The sequence below is a fragment of the Protopterus annectens genome, chromosome 5.part1 (assembly GCF_019279795.1).
Source record: "Protopterus annectens isolate FY-2018-M chromosome 5.part1, PAN1.0, whole genome shotgun sequence".
Lineage (NCBI taxonomy): Eukaryota > Metazoa > Chordata > Ceratodontiformes > Protopteridae > Protopterus > Protopterus annectens.
In genome coordinates, this window is record NC_056736.1 from 343,646,453 (window position 1) to 343,663,616 (window position 17,164).

The window sequence follows — 17,164 nt, forward strand, 5'->3', positions numbered from 1 at the left end:
CAATTTTCTTTTAGAACAGTTTAGAATAACAAATGTAACAGCAAACTTCTCAATCACTTCATTCTTCCTTCTTCAGTCAGTTCTAACACATCTGCAAGCTTTCAAAATACAAGTAAAACAAAATTCAGGATCCAGTAATACTCCTAGTATTCTACTGCTGTACAAAATGTAAACTTTCATGTTTCAAGTACTTCCTGAGACAATTCTGTGTTGACTCTCTGCTATTATATACATTTTCCTTAAAGCACATTAATGATCAAGACTTTAAATAACATCCATCAAGTGACTGAAGTATCAAAAAACATAAATGTTTTGAGGGGAGAGCCATTAATACATGTTTCACACTACAAATTCATTTAAACCTTAAGCTGTAAATGCTCTTAATAACTTAACAATAATATTCTCATAGTTCTACATGATTTATAAAATACCATCTATGGTACAAGAAAATACAATCTCCAATGTCAGAAATCTAAAACTATAAGGAAAAGTACTCATATTAAAAGTGACTAGCATGCCCAGTGAGTTCTTTGGTTCTCAGACATAAAAAATGCTGAAAACTTGCAGTGGATCTGAATTACAGCAAATGGTGACTGAAACTTTGTCCTAAAGGACTTCAATGATTGAGGCTGACTAAACAACATGTTGATTAGTGTTTGCCCAGTGTGAACACATTGTTAAAAAAAATGGTAAAAATGATCACGTTTGGTAAAATTCACTTACTAACTACACTGCCTGCATGACAGCAAAGAAGAAATTTGGAAAAAGGGAAACTGATCATAACAGAAAAACCTCTGGCCGGAATGAACCTTGCAGCTATTCAACAAATTGCTGTTCAGGTTGCATGTTTAGGGCAGGACATGACTTTCATTGATTTAAAGGAAAAATAAAATATATTCAGACTTGTTTAAAATATGTGGGACACTGAAGGAATATATAGATCAGAACACACAGAAGCTTTAAGTATAAATTTGAATTGGCTGATGAAACTGTAGAAGTCAGAAAATGAAATAAAAGTAAACTGGCTAAACATGTGGCTTCTCAAAAAGAAATGTTTAAAAAAATAGCAGCGTTAGAAGAAACTGCATGCAGAGAAATTCTAAAATTTCTTTGCTGCACTACAGCAACTGGAAGTAGTGGACTTTACTAATTTTGTGAAAGTACAAATACACAGCAGGATTACTGTTTCACAGCAAAATGTGTTAACTGAGAGGGCACATTGTGTGTATGCTCTAAATCTGGTCATCAGAAAGCTGCCAATACCTACACATTAGAAAACTACAATCATACTATTAGAAAGTGCTGTTCCTTACAAAATTGTGGAAGAAGGGAAAAGTATTACAACTGGGGATACCAGAATGTTTGTGGGAAATTATTATTCACTGTACACCACCAAGAGGGAAAGAAGATTATTCTAGCAATCAGGGGATGTGGAAAGGCAGATGTGAGATTAAAGTTGCTACATCCAGCTGTCTTCAGATTACCTTCTCCAAGAGGATAAAAAATTTATTTGGAAGGAGAATGTGATACGGAAGAAATTAAAAAAAAAAAAAAAAAAAAAATATATATATATATATATATATATATATATATATATATATATATATATATATATATTATATATGTGTGTGTGTGTATATTATAAAAGTGAGCCACCAAACTGAAGGGTACACTGCTTTTCAACATTCTATCAATAAGAAAGCTCAGAGACAGCCTTTGCCACCACTGTTTGAAAGAAACACATTTGACTGACAAAGAAAAAGACAAGGGCTGACCAGATGAATCAGAAGTACTTTGGACTTCAGCCAGAAACTGGTGTTGGGAGACCGTACTAATTGTGAAGAAGGCAAGAAACAAGGAGAATAAGTGGGAAACCTATAAAGCATCAACCCAATAATTGTAGTTTAAAATGTGTAACTGTGGTTCAGCAAGAAGTAGGTCAAAAAGACTGGACGTATGATGACTATTATATTGGTTGCAGAACGGTAGAGCATAAACCCTACTTTGTCATTAACTTTTACAAAGACACTAAATGGACTGAAGAACTGACTAAATAAAACTTTTTTTGATCTTAGTAATACTTGTATAAAAAATTCTAGTGTAAAATGATTGTTATTGAAAGTATAATGTAGTACTAAATAGTTCACAGTCATGGCTATTTTAAATGTGAAGTGGGGGAAAAGGAAGAAATATGCTACTGATATAGTAGTAGTATAGTACTCTTTAGTTGCAATGTAGCCCAGCTTTATCTGTAACAAGATAAATTCTGGAAAGATGCAGTTCATAGCTTTAGCTGCTGGTTGGATATAAATGTGCACTGATCATATTAAACACATAATTACAAGACACTAACTTTTCCTACTTAAACAGATTTGGATGTCTAGATTAATGCTTTTTGGTTTAAGCTGCAGATATTTTTTATGAAAAGAATTAAACATGAGAAATTTATGAAAAACATGAACTGTAGTTCTTTCTTGCATTTGCACAGTAACTAGCTGTGTTTTCAACTACCACCTGTTTTTAGCAAAAGTCAAAACAGCCTGGTGCAGGCAATTAATTATGAGAGGTTTGGACAGTGTTCTGAGTGAGCTTTTTAGTGACTCTGGTTGATATAATACAATTAACATTCAAATAGGTACGGGTGAATTATAAACACAAAAGTAAGAAGTTAAGTTTGAAGCTGTGAGAAGTGAATAGTCACACAAGCAAATACCTTGCTAGAGGCCTTAGTACTATAAGACATTAAATTTAATAGTGCAAAATCTATTTTAAGGTTACCTAGTGTACTTTTTCTTAAGACTGAATGGTTGAAAGAATGCAAATTGTTTTTGTTCATATCTGGAAGGGAACAGAGTTAATAAAATATGGCAATCTGAGTAACCAGGAGCACAGGCTCTAACATGTGCATTAGCAAGGTTAACCTTAACCTTAAATTAGGTAACACCTGAGGGTGCAGCTGTCGATTTTTAGCAACATTTTGGAAGGGTAACGTTCCTTTTTGGAAAGTGCATTTGATTTTGTGTGTTTTCTGTGAAATAAAACAGGATGGGGTTGAAATCTACATAGTTTTTTTTTTCTTTAGTGTTCTTAATGAAGTGAAAAGTCTGAGTAAATGTGATACTGGTTCATCTAGAGGTCAGCTTGCCAACCACTGGCAAATACATGCAAACTGCAAGATTGGAATAGATATTCAAAAAAAATGTCATGCATAATATGTGGGAGTAAATGCTTTTTATCAGAATGGTTGCTTAAGTCAGTCTTAATGTGGAATGCAAATTGGCTTACAGATACACACAAAAAAACAAAAAAGACTGCATTATATTAAGAATTGTAGGGTATAAATATCAAAGTTACAGCAGAGTCACATTGGGAGAAATGAACATGTGACTATGACAAAGGATTTCAGGAAGACATTCAGCAGAACATCAAGGGCAAAGGAAAGCAGAGTAATAATACTGATTGCAAGAGGCAAACAGTAATAGCAGGGAAGGAAAAAAATAATTGTAGATTTGTTATATCTGAGCTTCACTGGCAGGGGAATTATACTGGCATGCATTTATATTCCATCCAAAATTACTGTTATGGAGCTTAGGATCATTTTCAACAGGGGATATTATTTATGGTTGAAAATGGAACTTGTTTGCAACAGTGAGAATGTATAAGGGATAGCTAAAACGGGAAATAAGAGGGTAGACTTTTCAAGAAATATACGAACATATTCTGAATGGAAGATGTGAATTCACTAGCAGAAACTCCACGAGAATTTGCACATTTTTCATGAGATGCAATAATTGGACTTGACTGGATAGAAATTATATTTCACAGGGGCAAGTGTATTTAAGCAAAAGATCTGAAACTCATCCAATGATTGTAAAGATCATGCACTGACAAGACTAAGATAAAGATTCTAGGAAATGATGCAAAAACTGGACAGTTATACTTACATGTTAGGAGGGTAATTTACAGACTGGGTGCTAGCAGCGATTTAAGAGTTATTAGAGAAGAAAGAAATTTTGAAGGGAAGCTACTGAATGGGGTAAAAAGAAAATGGACCTTAAAAGCATTGTAGAAATGACAGAAAAAGAGCTATGCAAAAGCAGTGAAAGGAATTATTTAGAGGGGTTAACAAAGGTTAATATATTGTAGGTATTGGACAAGAAGGAGAATCTCAAGGAGCAAAAGGATGAACTGCAGAATTCTGAAGGAAAAGTGAGGGAGTACTTGGATAATATGCATGCATTTAGAAAACTTGTTCAGCAACTATTTTTGGTAGCATTCCTACAGGACAATAATGTTTAGCAGAAATACTTTTGTAAGAAAGTAAAAAGAGTTGCTGCAAACGTTAAAAATAACCAGAGGTACTACATTTTTGGAAATTTTATGAATAGTAGTATAAACCAGAATAATGTGGAACGCATTAAAAGGCACACATGAAAATTATGGAAAACTAAGGACAAGGTTAGAGGAAGGCGAGGCTAAATAATTAATAGCTAAAATAGGAAGAGATAAAATATAAACAGTGATGAATAATCTATCAACAGGGAAAAACTTCAGGAGCTGATGGCATTCCTGTGGGAATCTGGAAGTTAGGAAAGAAGAGACTGATAAAGCTCTAGAAGGCTTTAACAATATTTTAAAAGGGGGTGAGCATGAGAATCTTAAAAGAAATCATTTTGTGAGGGTAAAAAAATATTCAGATTTAGCTTCATATAGACCCATTTTAATTTGTGTTTAAAGTAGCAAAGAGAATAGCAAGGATCTTAACAAAAATTGAAAGATACAGCTTCAACATGGCTTTGTGGGGACAAGGAAAACATCTGGTAACATTAACAGGGCAATATTAATCCAGAAAGAAGAGGCATGCAAAGAAACACCATTAAGTATCTATGCAGGAAAACATTCTATAGAGTCAGCTGGGAATTTACGAATAGAACAACTGTAGCTTTTGTATTCCCTGATAGTATAGAATTAATAAAAAATACACATGAAGGGTCAGGTGCAAGACATCCAGAGAAGCTGTCTTCACATTATATTTACAGATACAGCAAATAAAATCTTATCTGCAGATATTAATTTGTGCTTAATAAATCAAGAAAATGACATTCTAGTGTTGAGGAACATTTTGAGCCAGTTTCCCGTCTTTTCAGGATACAGAATAAAGGAAGATAAAACAAAAAGTTGTAATGGTGAACTGATAAAAGCTGTAGTAGCAAACTATGCATGAATTAGCTCATGAATACACAAACTTATGGGGACATTATAAGATAAAGTATTTAAGTGCATGAATAAAAAGTGATTTGTTATGGCAGTTAAGGATAGGTGGAAAGAGACTAAACAGCAAATACTAGAAAATATTAAGACACTGGAAGCTCTTGATCATGAATTTGGATACAAGATACAAACAGTGAAATGTTTTTAGTCCCTTTAGTCTTATAAACAGATCAGGCGGTGTACGTGCATATGATCGACCGGTGGATGGTCAAGCGGGTATGGCCGAAAGGAGTGCAGCAACATCTCAAAAATGTGATTGCAAGTGTTTCGAACCGGAAAATCATGTCCCCTTTTTGACCCATGTTAGCATTCGTTTTAGGGAGTAGAGTGGTCAGAAATGTCGAATTTGGTGTTTTAATAACATTCCGACCATTCAGCATTACAGGATTCACGGAGAAAAATTGGTAAAATGTATGGTTGAGAAATGTGAGCTCGACCATATGAATGTAAACCGATCAGGCATATATTTATCATCCAGAGGGGAAGGTGGGAATAACAATTGAAAGATGTTCAGTTCCCTGCACTGATGACATCTCTTCCATATGGAGAGTTCCTCTGGGCTAGAAGAGCAACAGAAACAGCCTATTGGAAGTTTGCAATCAAACTAGACATGAAATGTTATAAGAAAACTGTTACTAATAAATAATAAAAAGTAAATCCAGTATATATGATAGCAATATAAAAATTTGGACACTGAATATAATAATGATCAGATGGTTCAGATTAAATTTATATAAAAGTGGACAGATATTTCTGGTTAATTGTTTTGACACTGACTGTAAAGATCATGCACTGATAAAAATGAAAATGCAGACTCTGAGAAATTATGCAAAAACTAGACAGTTCTACTTACATGTTAAGGGGTAATTTAAGGAATGTGTGCTAGGAGTGATTTAAGAGTCACTAGATACGAAAGAAATTACTTCTGAAAATATGTATAATAAACGTTTTGCTCCTTCCTTTTCAAAGGCTCCAGCAAAGGGGATACGTTAGTGTATTTGTTTTTCATGCCAGTAATACACCTTAGTTTTAATGTTTTCAATTCCACAAGAAGGGGATATAATTACCCAAGCAGATGATACTTTCGGTCACAATGTAGACTCTGATATTCACAGTAACAGTACAAGTGCATTTTAGTGCAAGAACTGTAAATTAATCACTATAAATTGAATTTATGTTATATTATAACAATGTGGAAACACATAGATGAGACTAAAAGAAGGTTGAATGATGCAATGAAAATAAAGAAACAAAGCATGCTGGAATATTAAGACGACACAAACTTTTAGTCCTCTTTGCTCATCAGTCTCTCTCTTGTCTAGAATGGCAATTACAGCAAATTAAACAATGTCTATTTTATGTAAGCTATCAATACAGGCAGGTATGACACTGATTACAAATTTGCTAGTGAGATGTAAGGAAGCAAACACCTACAGGATAAATGCAGAGTTTAACTGAATACACCTACTACAGGCTGATTGATTACTTGTGAAACTGATTCATTATTGTTACTGGCGAGGGTTTTTAGAATATATACTGTCTGTTTTTCTTCTTGCTTGATCCCTTGAAAGTTGCAAGGCTGAGGTGCAAAGGTGCTTTTATATTAGTAAAAGTAGTACTTTATTTCATCATTGTTGTAATTTAATCCCATTGAACATTTAGTGCACTATCTTCAAACTGCATTTATTCATTTGTGTAAGGTCTACTCTGCCTTATGTGACAGAAGGTCAGATTACTGTTAAGAGATCCCATTAGCCCTTATCAAAAACAGGGCAGGAACTTCATTGATTCCTGGCAAGTCAGTGGGAATACAACCTTGGGTTTCCTGGGAAAACAGGACATGCCTAGCTGGACTAGCAGGTCAGTATTCTAGGTCTCTGTGTATTATAAAACATTAAATGTTTCCTAGCCTTACAGATGCCACTGCATAACACTGAGATAACTACTGAGTGAGAATGAGATTAAAGTAACTAGTCGCTTGCATTCATGTGAAGGGAATGAGGGATTCTGGGTGATGCCAAGTTATGGATGTGTCAACCAAGAATAAGAATCAGCAGAGATACTGTGCATGTTTAAGTTCTCCCTTTTGCCAGAGTTAGTAACTGATACACAGCAGAGTACAAATCCCAGACAAATCAAGCCCAAGATGACTGGAACAAGGTGAAAAATAAGCTCTAATCGAAAAGGCATCCACTGACGTGAGGAGATAAAACTGTAAAACAGCACCATTTCTTCTCAATGAAATTAACTTAACAGACTAAAGGAAATGCTAAACCAAGCAAGGTTACTACTTTTCCAGAGATAAAGTGGGGAACTGCTAAGTAATTAAATCTTGCTGAACAGTCCTTACCGTTTTTTATTTACTTGAGTTTATTAGAAAAATGTATTGATCCTTGGTGGATCAGATACTACCAGATCAAGAAATACATGCGTAACAAACAGCAAAACTATGAGAGAGAAGAAACAATACTAACATACCATTTTCTACAAATTTTAACAAAAATAACTTGTTTTAACTTTATTACTGACAGTAAGGCTCACTTACTGTCAGTAATAAAGTTAAAACAAGTTATTTTTGTTAAAAACAAGAAGATATTTCTGAACACTAATACACCTCTGCTATCTAATGCACCTGCTGAACGTCTGTTCAGTCATGGTGGACAAGTGCTGACTGCAAGAAGAAATAGACTCACCGAACACTTTGAAAAGTTGCTCCTTCTTCGAGCCAATAAAAATGTGTAGTGATTGTTTAGTCATTGTGATGTGAATAGTTATAAATAGTGATATTTTGGTTGACTTTGTTAGGACAGTAATTTTGTAAGACATTTATGACATATTCTGTAAGTATTTTTGTGTCCTTGGCATCACTTTTATCAGATTAGCACTTTAGCCTAATGTATGTTGTTGAAAATTTGATGGGTTGTAACTTGTTATGGGTCTTGTGTTGCTGGCTGTGTGTACTTTGGTTTAAGTATTAAATTGTGACCGACTATAAAGACTGGTCTGCGGGACTTTGTACACTGTAAAATGCTATTTATCTTTATTGTAATACGGTGCCTACAGCTTTAATAATACACTCATAGTTGTGTGCAGTAAGCATGTATTCCTAAAACACAAGTAACGTGAATAAATCAGAATATGACAATTGATAAACTATACTTGTGTAAAAGTAACTGTAGCTGCGGTGGTGCAGCGGTAGCGTTGTTGCCTCACAGCAAGAGGCTCTCCCATTCGATTCTCGGCTGGAGCGCCTTCTGTGTTGATTCTGCATGCCCTCCCCATGGTCGAGTGACGTTCGAAAGACATGCATAGAATGGGCATGCCTTCACTGAAGGTTGGGATTCGAGCTGGCACCTCGGCACCCGTAAAAAAATCTACTGCCAATCATTAGCGGACCGGAGTTCCGCTGCGGCGACCCCTAACTGGGAAAAGCCGAAAGAAGAACAACAACTGACAGTAAGACTCACTTCTGAAAAAGTTAGCTGATTCTACTGCTTCATATCATGTGAGGGTTTTCAGATGCATTATAATTTTGTTTTATAACATGTAGAAAAAAGTGTTAAACAAATGGAAATTTACCACTCTGTAAATGTTTCTTCACACAACATAAAACTACCCATATTAGTACCATATTAACCACACTAGGGGTCCAAATGGAGAGATAAGTCAGCAAGCAAAGGAGAGTAGTATTGCTGAATCTGAATTCATCCTCAAGTCTTGCTGAGTCCCTTTACAAGGTGGACCCTCTTTATCACAAAAATCTCACCAAGGCGACGCTGATATATAGCATATATCATGGACAGAAGTAGGTCAAAAATTAAAAAAGATAGCTGGGTGCACAAGACCCAGGATAAAAAGTGCCCAATCCTGGTAGGTGCACTGATGCCAGGAGAATGACAGTGTAGAATCCTCAAAATACAGAAACATCCCTACAATGCAGCCAGGCCAGGCCCAGGGGGAGAATGCCCCCCCCATAGTAGAAGGAAGTAGCAGTCCACAAAAACTGACAGGCCAAGGGAGAGCTATAAAGATGATAAAGTGGACTACTGAGGATAAGAAAGAAATGATGTAGTGTTACTGTTATGCAACAAGCCCAGAATTTCCAGACACAAGATATACAAAAAGATTAAGACAGAAATTATAGGAAAGAAAAATACTTCCACAAGAAAAACTGTCAGAAGCCTCAATAAAAAGTTATGTTCATTAATACAACAGATTTGTGAAAAACAGTATATAGACCAAGAAACGTTGATCTGTTTGGAAAAAGAAACACCTGAGGAAGTATGGAAATATAAACAACAAAACCTAGATATTTTTGAAAAGTATAAAAAATAAATATGGACATGAGAAATGTGATATGGTGCAATATTTATGCAAAGGCAAACGACAAAGTAATCAATATAAAGACATCAGCCCCAAAGATATTCAAAGAGAAATACAGGCAAAGGCAACCAGACATGGAACATTTCACAATAAAAAAATAATATCACAAAGAGGGAATGTAGAAAGGAAGATTAGTAAAGCAGAAGTTAAAAAAATAGAAGTTGAAGTTATGGAGTGCCTACGAAGTAAAGGATTTGGTGTAGAAGGTCTAACAAATGTTACATTATAGCATGATGGAATGAGTTCCCAAAGTAAGGAGAAGGAAGATCAAGTGACATCTGAAGAAGAAATATGGACATGTGAAAGAAAAAGAGATTTAATATGGTGTAATATTTATGCAAAGGAAAAACCAAAACTAACCACTACAAAAAGAGCAGCACCAAAGATATCTGAAGAGAAATACAGGCAAAGGAATCCGGACATGGAAAACTTTATAATACAAAAAAGAAGACAACGAGGAAAATTAGAAAAGGCGATTAGTAATGGAGAAGTTAAAGAAATAGAAACTGAGGTTATGGAGTATCTGTGAAGTGAAGGATTCAGTGCAGAAAATCTAATTCTGAAAACACCACAACAGGATAGAGCAATTGACATCCAAATTATGGGTAAACCAGTAGAACAGAAAGCAATTGGTCAGGTCCCATATGAAGATAATTTGGAGCCTTCCACAATTAACAGTGTAAACATTCTCTTGAAGCTAGACAGCAAGGGAAGCAACAGGAAACTGGAAATTTTGATGCAGTCGATGTTGAGGAGTGATAGGCCAGTCAGTTCCCATATCACAGAGCAATGGATGGCACAGGATGAAACAGAAGTGAATGTGCCACAAGAAGATGCAATAGAACTTTCTGTGGAATGCCCACAGGAAATTGAAAACGAAAAATGTGCCTTCAGTTTACAAGAAAATGAAGAGAAGAGTTGCTTGATTTAATAGAGAAAGGTAGACATATTAAGATTAATGAAGGAGATGGACTGCAGAACGTCAGTAAAACTCAAAAAGTCATAAGTTTTATAAAACAAATCAATACAGTAATTAGGACTGATAACAGAAGTGAACAAGATACATTACTGTGCAGCTAAATTAATAACTGATAAAGTTCTACCACAAGAACACAGGATAGCAAGGGAAAGGAAGGGGAGAAATCGAGTATCGTCATGGAAGTATTGAACAGAGAAAACTATAAAGCAATTAAGATAAGAATTGTCACTGTTAGAAGAGTATAGAAGAGGGAACAGATCAACAAAACGACTTAGAAAGACAGACGTGATAAAAGCAATGCACGGTATTAGAACAGATCAGGATCTATCATGCACTACCGCAAATAAACTAAAAATGTCAGTACAGGTGGAAAATCTTAGAAGAAACACAGATAAATATAAAGGAACACACAACATAAGCAATTTATTGATAACCCAAAAAAGTCTTGTAGAGAATTGGGAAACAAGGTAAAAGAAATTGAAAGGCCACAAAAAAAAAAAAGATATATTTTGAAGAAGTATCTATGAAGATCCTGTGGAACATAACTAAGATGCTAAATGGACAAAAGTAGTAAAAGAAAGAATAAAATGTTTAAAGGTACAGGATATGAAATGGGATGAACTAACACCCAGAGAGACCGAAACAAAGTTAAAAAAGCCTCTAATTGGAAAACCCCAGGCCCAGATGCAGTACCTAACTTCTGGTTAAAAGGATTAACATCTTTGCATGAAGATTTAGCCACGAGTAACAACTATTTATATGCGCATCCTGAACAAACACCAACCTGGCTAACAACAGGAAAAACAATGCTCCTTCTTAAGAGTAAGCCTGTAAGCTACCCTAAAAATTATAGACCAATAACTTGCCTTCCGATGATATAAACTATACACAGGAATTGATACCAACAGAGTTTATAGTCATTTAGAAGAAAACTCAATTATGGCAATAGAAGGGCAATAAAAGAAAGTCGTATGGAACAAAGGATCATTTAAAGTCATAGTGCAGAACTGTAAAAAGGGGAAGAATCTAATATGGCATGGATTGACTACAAAAAAGCATTTGTTAGTATCCCACATTCATGGATAAAAGAGTGCTTAAAAATGTATAATATACACCCTACACTGATAGACTACATTACAGTGACCACGAAACAGTGGCAGACCACTTTTCAATTAAGCCATGATAAAGGATAAATTATTATCCCAGGAATAAAAATTCAAAGGGGGATACACTCCAGGGTGACTCTGTCACCACTGCTATTCTGTCTTGCCCTTAACCCATTAAGCTGTCTACTTAACAGCTTAGGCCATGGCTATAATGTGTCTCCTAGAAAAAGTGTAAAGACTTATCTTCTCTTTGTCAATGATCAGATGAGGAACTAAAAGCACAACTGCAAGTTGTCAAAACATTTTCTGATGATATAAGAATGTCATTTGGATTTGGTCTTGATAAATGTGCAAAAACAACCTTTAAAACAGGAAAACTGCAGCACCAAGAAAACATCAGTTTGGGACAAGAATGTGATATAAAATAACTTGAGCAAGAGGGAGTGTATAAATATTTGGGAACTGATGAAGGATCAACAATAAAACATGAACAAGTGCAAATAAAATTTGGTAAGGAATACTTTAGAAGACTTAAATTAATCCTGAAAACAGCACTGACATCCAGGAACAAAATTCAAACTATAAACCAATTTGCTCTTCCTGTCCTAATTTACAGTTTTGGAGTAACTGACTGACCACAAAACTTGTTAGATAGATTAGACAGGAAAACAAGAAGGATGCTTCGTGCTCACCAAATGATTTATAAAAATCAATGTACATCAAGATTATATATTCCCTGTTCCGACAGAGACATGGGCCTCCTTCAAATTGACTACATGTATAGATCTGCAATCGTGGGACTGCACATATATCTGCTGACCTCACATGCAATCGTGGGACTGCACATATATCTGCTGACCTCACATGACCCAAACCTAGTGAAAGTTTTGAAACGTGAAAATAAATCTAAGATGACTTCTCTGCTTAGTCTAGCAGAAGCATATCGCAGTCAAGCAGGAATGGAAATCAAACCACAAGTAGATAAAAATCAGGCAGCAACTGAATATGCAACAAAAAAAAAAAACACAAGAAAGAATAAAAGGTGAATGACCAGATGAGAAGGCAAGAAATGTGGAGAATCCATAAATATAGTTGCAAGTATAGAAAACTTCTGGAAAAACTTCATGTTGATTAGGATCAAATGCAGGAATTTTTAAGGACAGTCAAATTCAAACCAAGAGATGAAAAGTTAATGCTGGGGGGCCAAAGAGAGTGGGCTAAGTACACACTGGTTTACAAAGTCCAATGAACACGAGGGAAAACACATAAATGTAGGTGTGCAAAGAGAAATGCTCCTAGCCCAGCTAGCTGGAATTTTGTAAATAATTATATGTCACTTGAAAATATTAATATGGTTTATGCAGAAGTGTGAGGCTGCCAGCCCAGCTATATGGAATTTTGTACATAATCACATGTCATTTGTGAATATTAATATGATCAATTGGTTTGTTTTACAAATGTAAGAGAACTATATCATATGAGGATATTAAACTACTGGTGCAGAAGTGTGTGTTGAACTATTATGTTATGTACTGAGCTTCAAGAATGTAACCACAGTGTACCCTACTGGAAAAGAACAGAAATGTATATACCTGTGAAAAGGTATGTTTTGGTAGTATAGTTGGAACATACAGAGTTAACTTGCAAACCTTCAAGGAAATAAGTTGAAAAGTAAAGAGTTTTACCACTGTGTTTCAGTGCAGCAAGCAGACACAATGTCTACAGCTAGAGGTTTTCCTATTGTCTGGAAACAGAAATAATCACTAGTTTTCAAATGTAAAAGTGTTAATTGTTTTACGACTTCCAGTTCTCGGCAAACGTCTGAGAAATAAGTATTTTTCACTGAGAAATGTTAAATTCTGTTGGTATCTGTTTAGCCTGGGAACTGGAGGCGGATGACAAATAGTGATGTCATCCCAGCTAACCCAGCAGTTATGTGTATTATTAATTTAAGAACTATCTCAAGAGAGTGAGTCTGTGCATTTTGTATTTGTCTTTGGACCTGAAAACATCCATCTTCAGCACTTCTTATCTGCATTTGCCTAGCTCTGTAAGTAAGATTTAGGTATAGTATTTCTTTTAGAGTTGGATAGGAATATTTAAACTTAAACCAAAATTCACTAGGTGGACCACTCGAACAGTGGCCTTGCTTATACCCTATTATTGCTAAGATATCCACATCGGTGGATCAACAAAATCTCAGTAAATCTGAAGCATGGAACGATAAAAAGCCTATAACATCCAAACCAGCAAGTTGAAAGAGGTACTGAGCAGCAGAAAAAATATCATTAGTTAGTATTCCAGTCCTGGTAAAATTCTTCCTCGCTCTTAAATGCTTCTATGGTAAAAGGAATATGTGAGTTGTCATTCTGTGTTAAAATCTTCTGCATGAGCTAAAATGTAACAACATGAACAACGCCCTTGCTAAGCACAACCTAGAAAAAGGATGCAACAAATTCCGATTTCATATCCAGGATATGATTGAGAAAAAGGAACTTCGGGGCCCCACCAATGACATCCTTGACAACCATGAACTTGAATGGAAAATACGCCTACTGGCTAATCGGCCTCCTGGAACACCCATATCTCCATAAAAAGCATTTTGAACCTAAGAAGAATTAATCACCAAGCCTACTAGTGACCCCAGAAAGAAAAGCTCAAGAATTTAGCTTGTTTTCATAATAATGCTTTGTTATGCTCAGATTAATTCATAATGTCTTCTTGACATTAGCATTATACAGTCATATTTATGACTCAATTTGGTTAGGCCTCAATTTGGTGTTGGTATACTGAGCTTGTTCCATTTTTCAAAGGTACATCTGATGAAGCCCCAATGGCAAAAGCGCAATGTCAAGACAAATGATGGCTTTGCATATCTCTTTTCTAAAGTTTTTGGTCTCAACATTAGCTGGTCTTGCATCTACTTTATATATATTTTATATACTTTATATATTTTTAAGCTATACTATTGGAGCATTCCTGCTTGATAACGAAAACGTTATACTGATTTGGTTTATTGTATGTGAAATCTTAAGCACAGGATGGCCTTAACTGGTTCATTTGCATATTTCCCATGAGCCTCTAATACAAGGACTTTTAAGAAATCAACAGTGAAATCTCTAGCCTTGCCAAATTTTCCTGTAAATTTTCACAGATTTGTTTGGCCATTTTACGTTTAGATTGTTAGGGACACTATTAGACATCGGCTAGGTAAACTTGCAACCTTGATTCCTCAATCTAAGAGAACTGTGCTCACCTACCTGAATTAATAAAGAGGAAGACTTTAACACAGAATGACGACTTGTGTATTCCTTTCATCGTAGAAGCATTTAAGAATGAGTAAAAATTTTACCAGGCCTAGGATACTAACTAATGATTTTTTTCTTTGGTTACTAGCTGCTCAGTACCTCTTTCAATTTGCTGGTTTGGACGATATAAGCTTCCTATCATTCCAAGATTCAGATTTACTGAGATAGGAATATAGTAAAGATTAGTTTAGATGTTTTCTGTATTCATTTCAGACTGTCCTGCAATGTTGTTTTAAAATATTTCCTGTAATTCTGAACTCTGTTGTCACTGTGTTAAGTTACTCAGTATTGTCTTGTGCTTTTAGTATTTATTATTAAATATATTTAAACTTTTTTATTGTGGTTAGTTTGTTTAGATATATTTAAGCTCTTAGAGTACTTGCATATGTATTTGGTGACACTGTACAGGCCCACTCCAATAGCCTTGCTGTTGGTCACACTTACCATTTGGATAATAATAACATTAATCAGTAAGATTGGACACCCTTTGGTAAAGGCCTTTATAGTAGCTGGTAAGTAGTGGTTGGTGGCAATGATAACTACCTTATATAGTCTAGGCTGAAGGGGGCATAGCTAGTAAACCTGTGCCAGCCTTTCCCACGAGTGTATGTGTGTTTGTAAATAAATCAAATCTCAAAGTGTGTGTGTGTCAGCTACTTGGGCAGGGACATGAAGCACAGGCTGGGCAGAGAGGGTGCTGGAAGTTTTGGCTTGAACATTTAGCATAGATCTTAACCCTGCAGCTGTGCCAGTGGAGAGTCCTATTGGGGATCAGGAGAAAGAGGCAGAAACCAGCCTTAGACTGACTGTGATCTCTGTGTGCTCTTAAGGGAAATTGTACTTTACTGTGTTTACTTGTCATCCTTCCAATGTAGGCATCCCTCACTGGTGTTAGTGGTGAGGATTGAGGCTCCTTGATTACTGGGGCCAGTGCAGGGACATCACACTAGGTTTTATAAAACAGAAATGGAAACAGTTGCACACCTCGTTACTGGCTGTGACATACGAATGGCAGAAGGACTGTATACTGAAAGGCATAATAATGTGGCAAGACTGTTGCACTGGAGATTGTGCCAACATTATGGTATTGAAGTGGCTGAAAAACAATGGAAACATGAACCACAAACCAGATATAGTGGTCCACAAAAAGAAAACAAAAGTAGCACTGATTATTGAAATCACCACACTCAGTGACTATACTGTCTTGCATACAGAGAGACACAAAGTCATACAATATCAGGATTTGCAAGCAGAACAGAGATCAATTTGGAAGAAAGATATTCAGGCAGTTCCAATAATAGTAGGAGCAATGGATCTTATAAAAAAAAATCTATAATCGCATTTGGATATGTTACCAATACATGTAAACCTCATATGAATTACAGGAGGAGTTATTACTGGGCACATTGCGGGTGCTGAGAAGAGCACTTCTGACTGACATCAAAGACTGAAACAATACTAATTTCATGAACTTTGATCATACTTTGACTTAGGAAAAGGGTCCATTACCATCATAGTATTAGAAATCCAAGAATTGGAGAAATTAAAAAAAAAAGAAGGGACCATTTTTTAAAAAACATGGCAGGGGATAAGCCCTTAACAACTGGTGGGTCATTTGTTGTTTACAAGCATCATGACTTCTTCGTACAAAATGCAAAACTGATTACCATAATACCTAAAGGATCAAAGAAGAGTAAACTGAAAATCTTACTCTGATAATTTTAAAGAAATGTAGAAATTCAGAAAAAATCCAAATGCAACTATTTTCCAAACTAATACATTCTGAACAGGTTATTTAATTTTCTTCCAAATGCTGGGTTCTCCCATGTCTGCCACATGGGATCCCAAACCCCACCTACTGTGTATACTCCTATCTGACCGGAAGACTCGTTCATGAATCCACAGCCCATGCACGAAGCAACAATTCCTCATGCTGCTATTAATAAAGAACATTTATGAACTACACAGTGTCCTGTCTGTGCATACATCCATGAGGCTGCAGGCGCACTTTGTCACCTCTGTATTACTGGTGGAAGAAAGGCGGAAAAAAATATTTTTTGCCCCCCCCCCCCAACAGACCATCAGTTACTCCACATGCCCCTCCTAAGGAGACTGAG

General features: G+C 35.7%; 1 protein-coding gene across 1 annotated transcript in view; it reads right to left on the reverse strand.

Moving 5' to 3' along the window:
* INPPL1 (inositol polyphosphate phosphatase like 1) overlaps positions 1–17,164 on the reverse strand; it is a 1,746,155-nt gene that overhangs the window by 26,344 nt on the left and 1,702,647 nt on the right. The window lies entirely within an intron of this gene.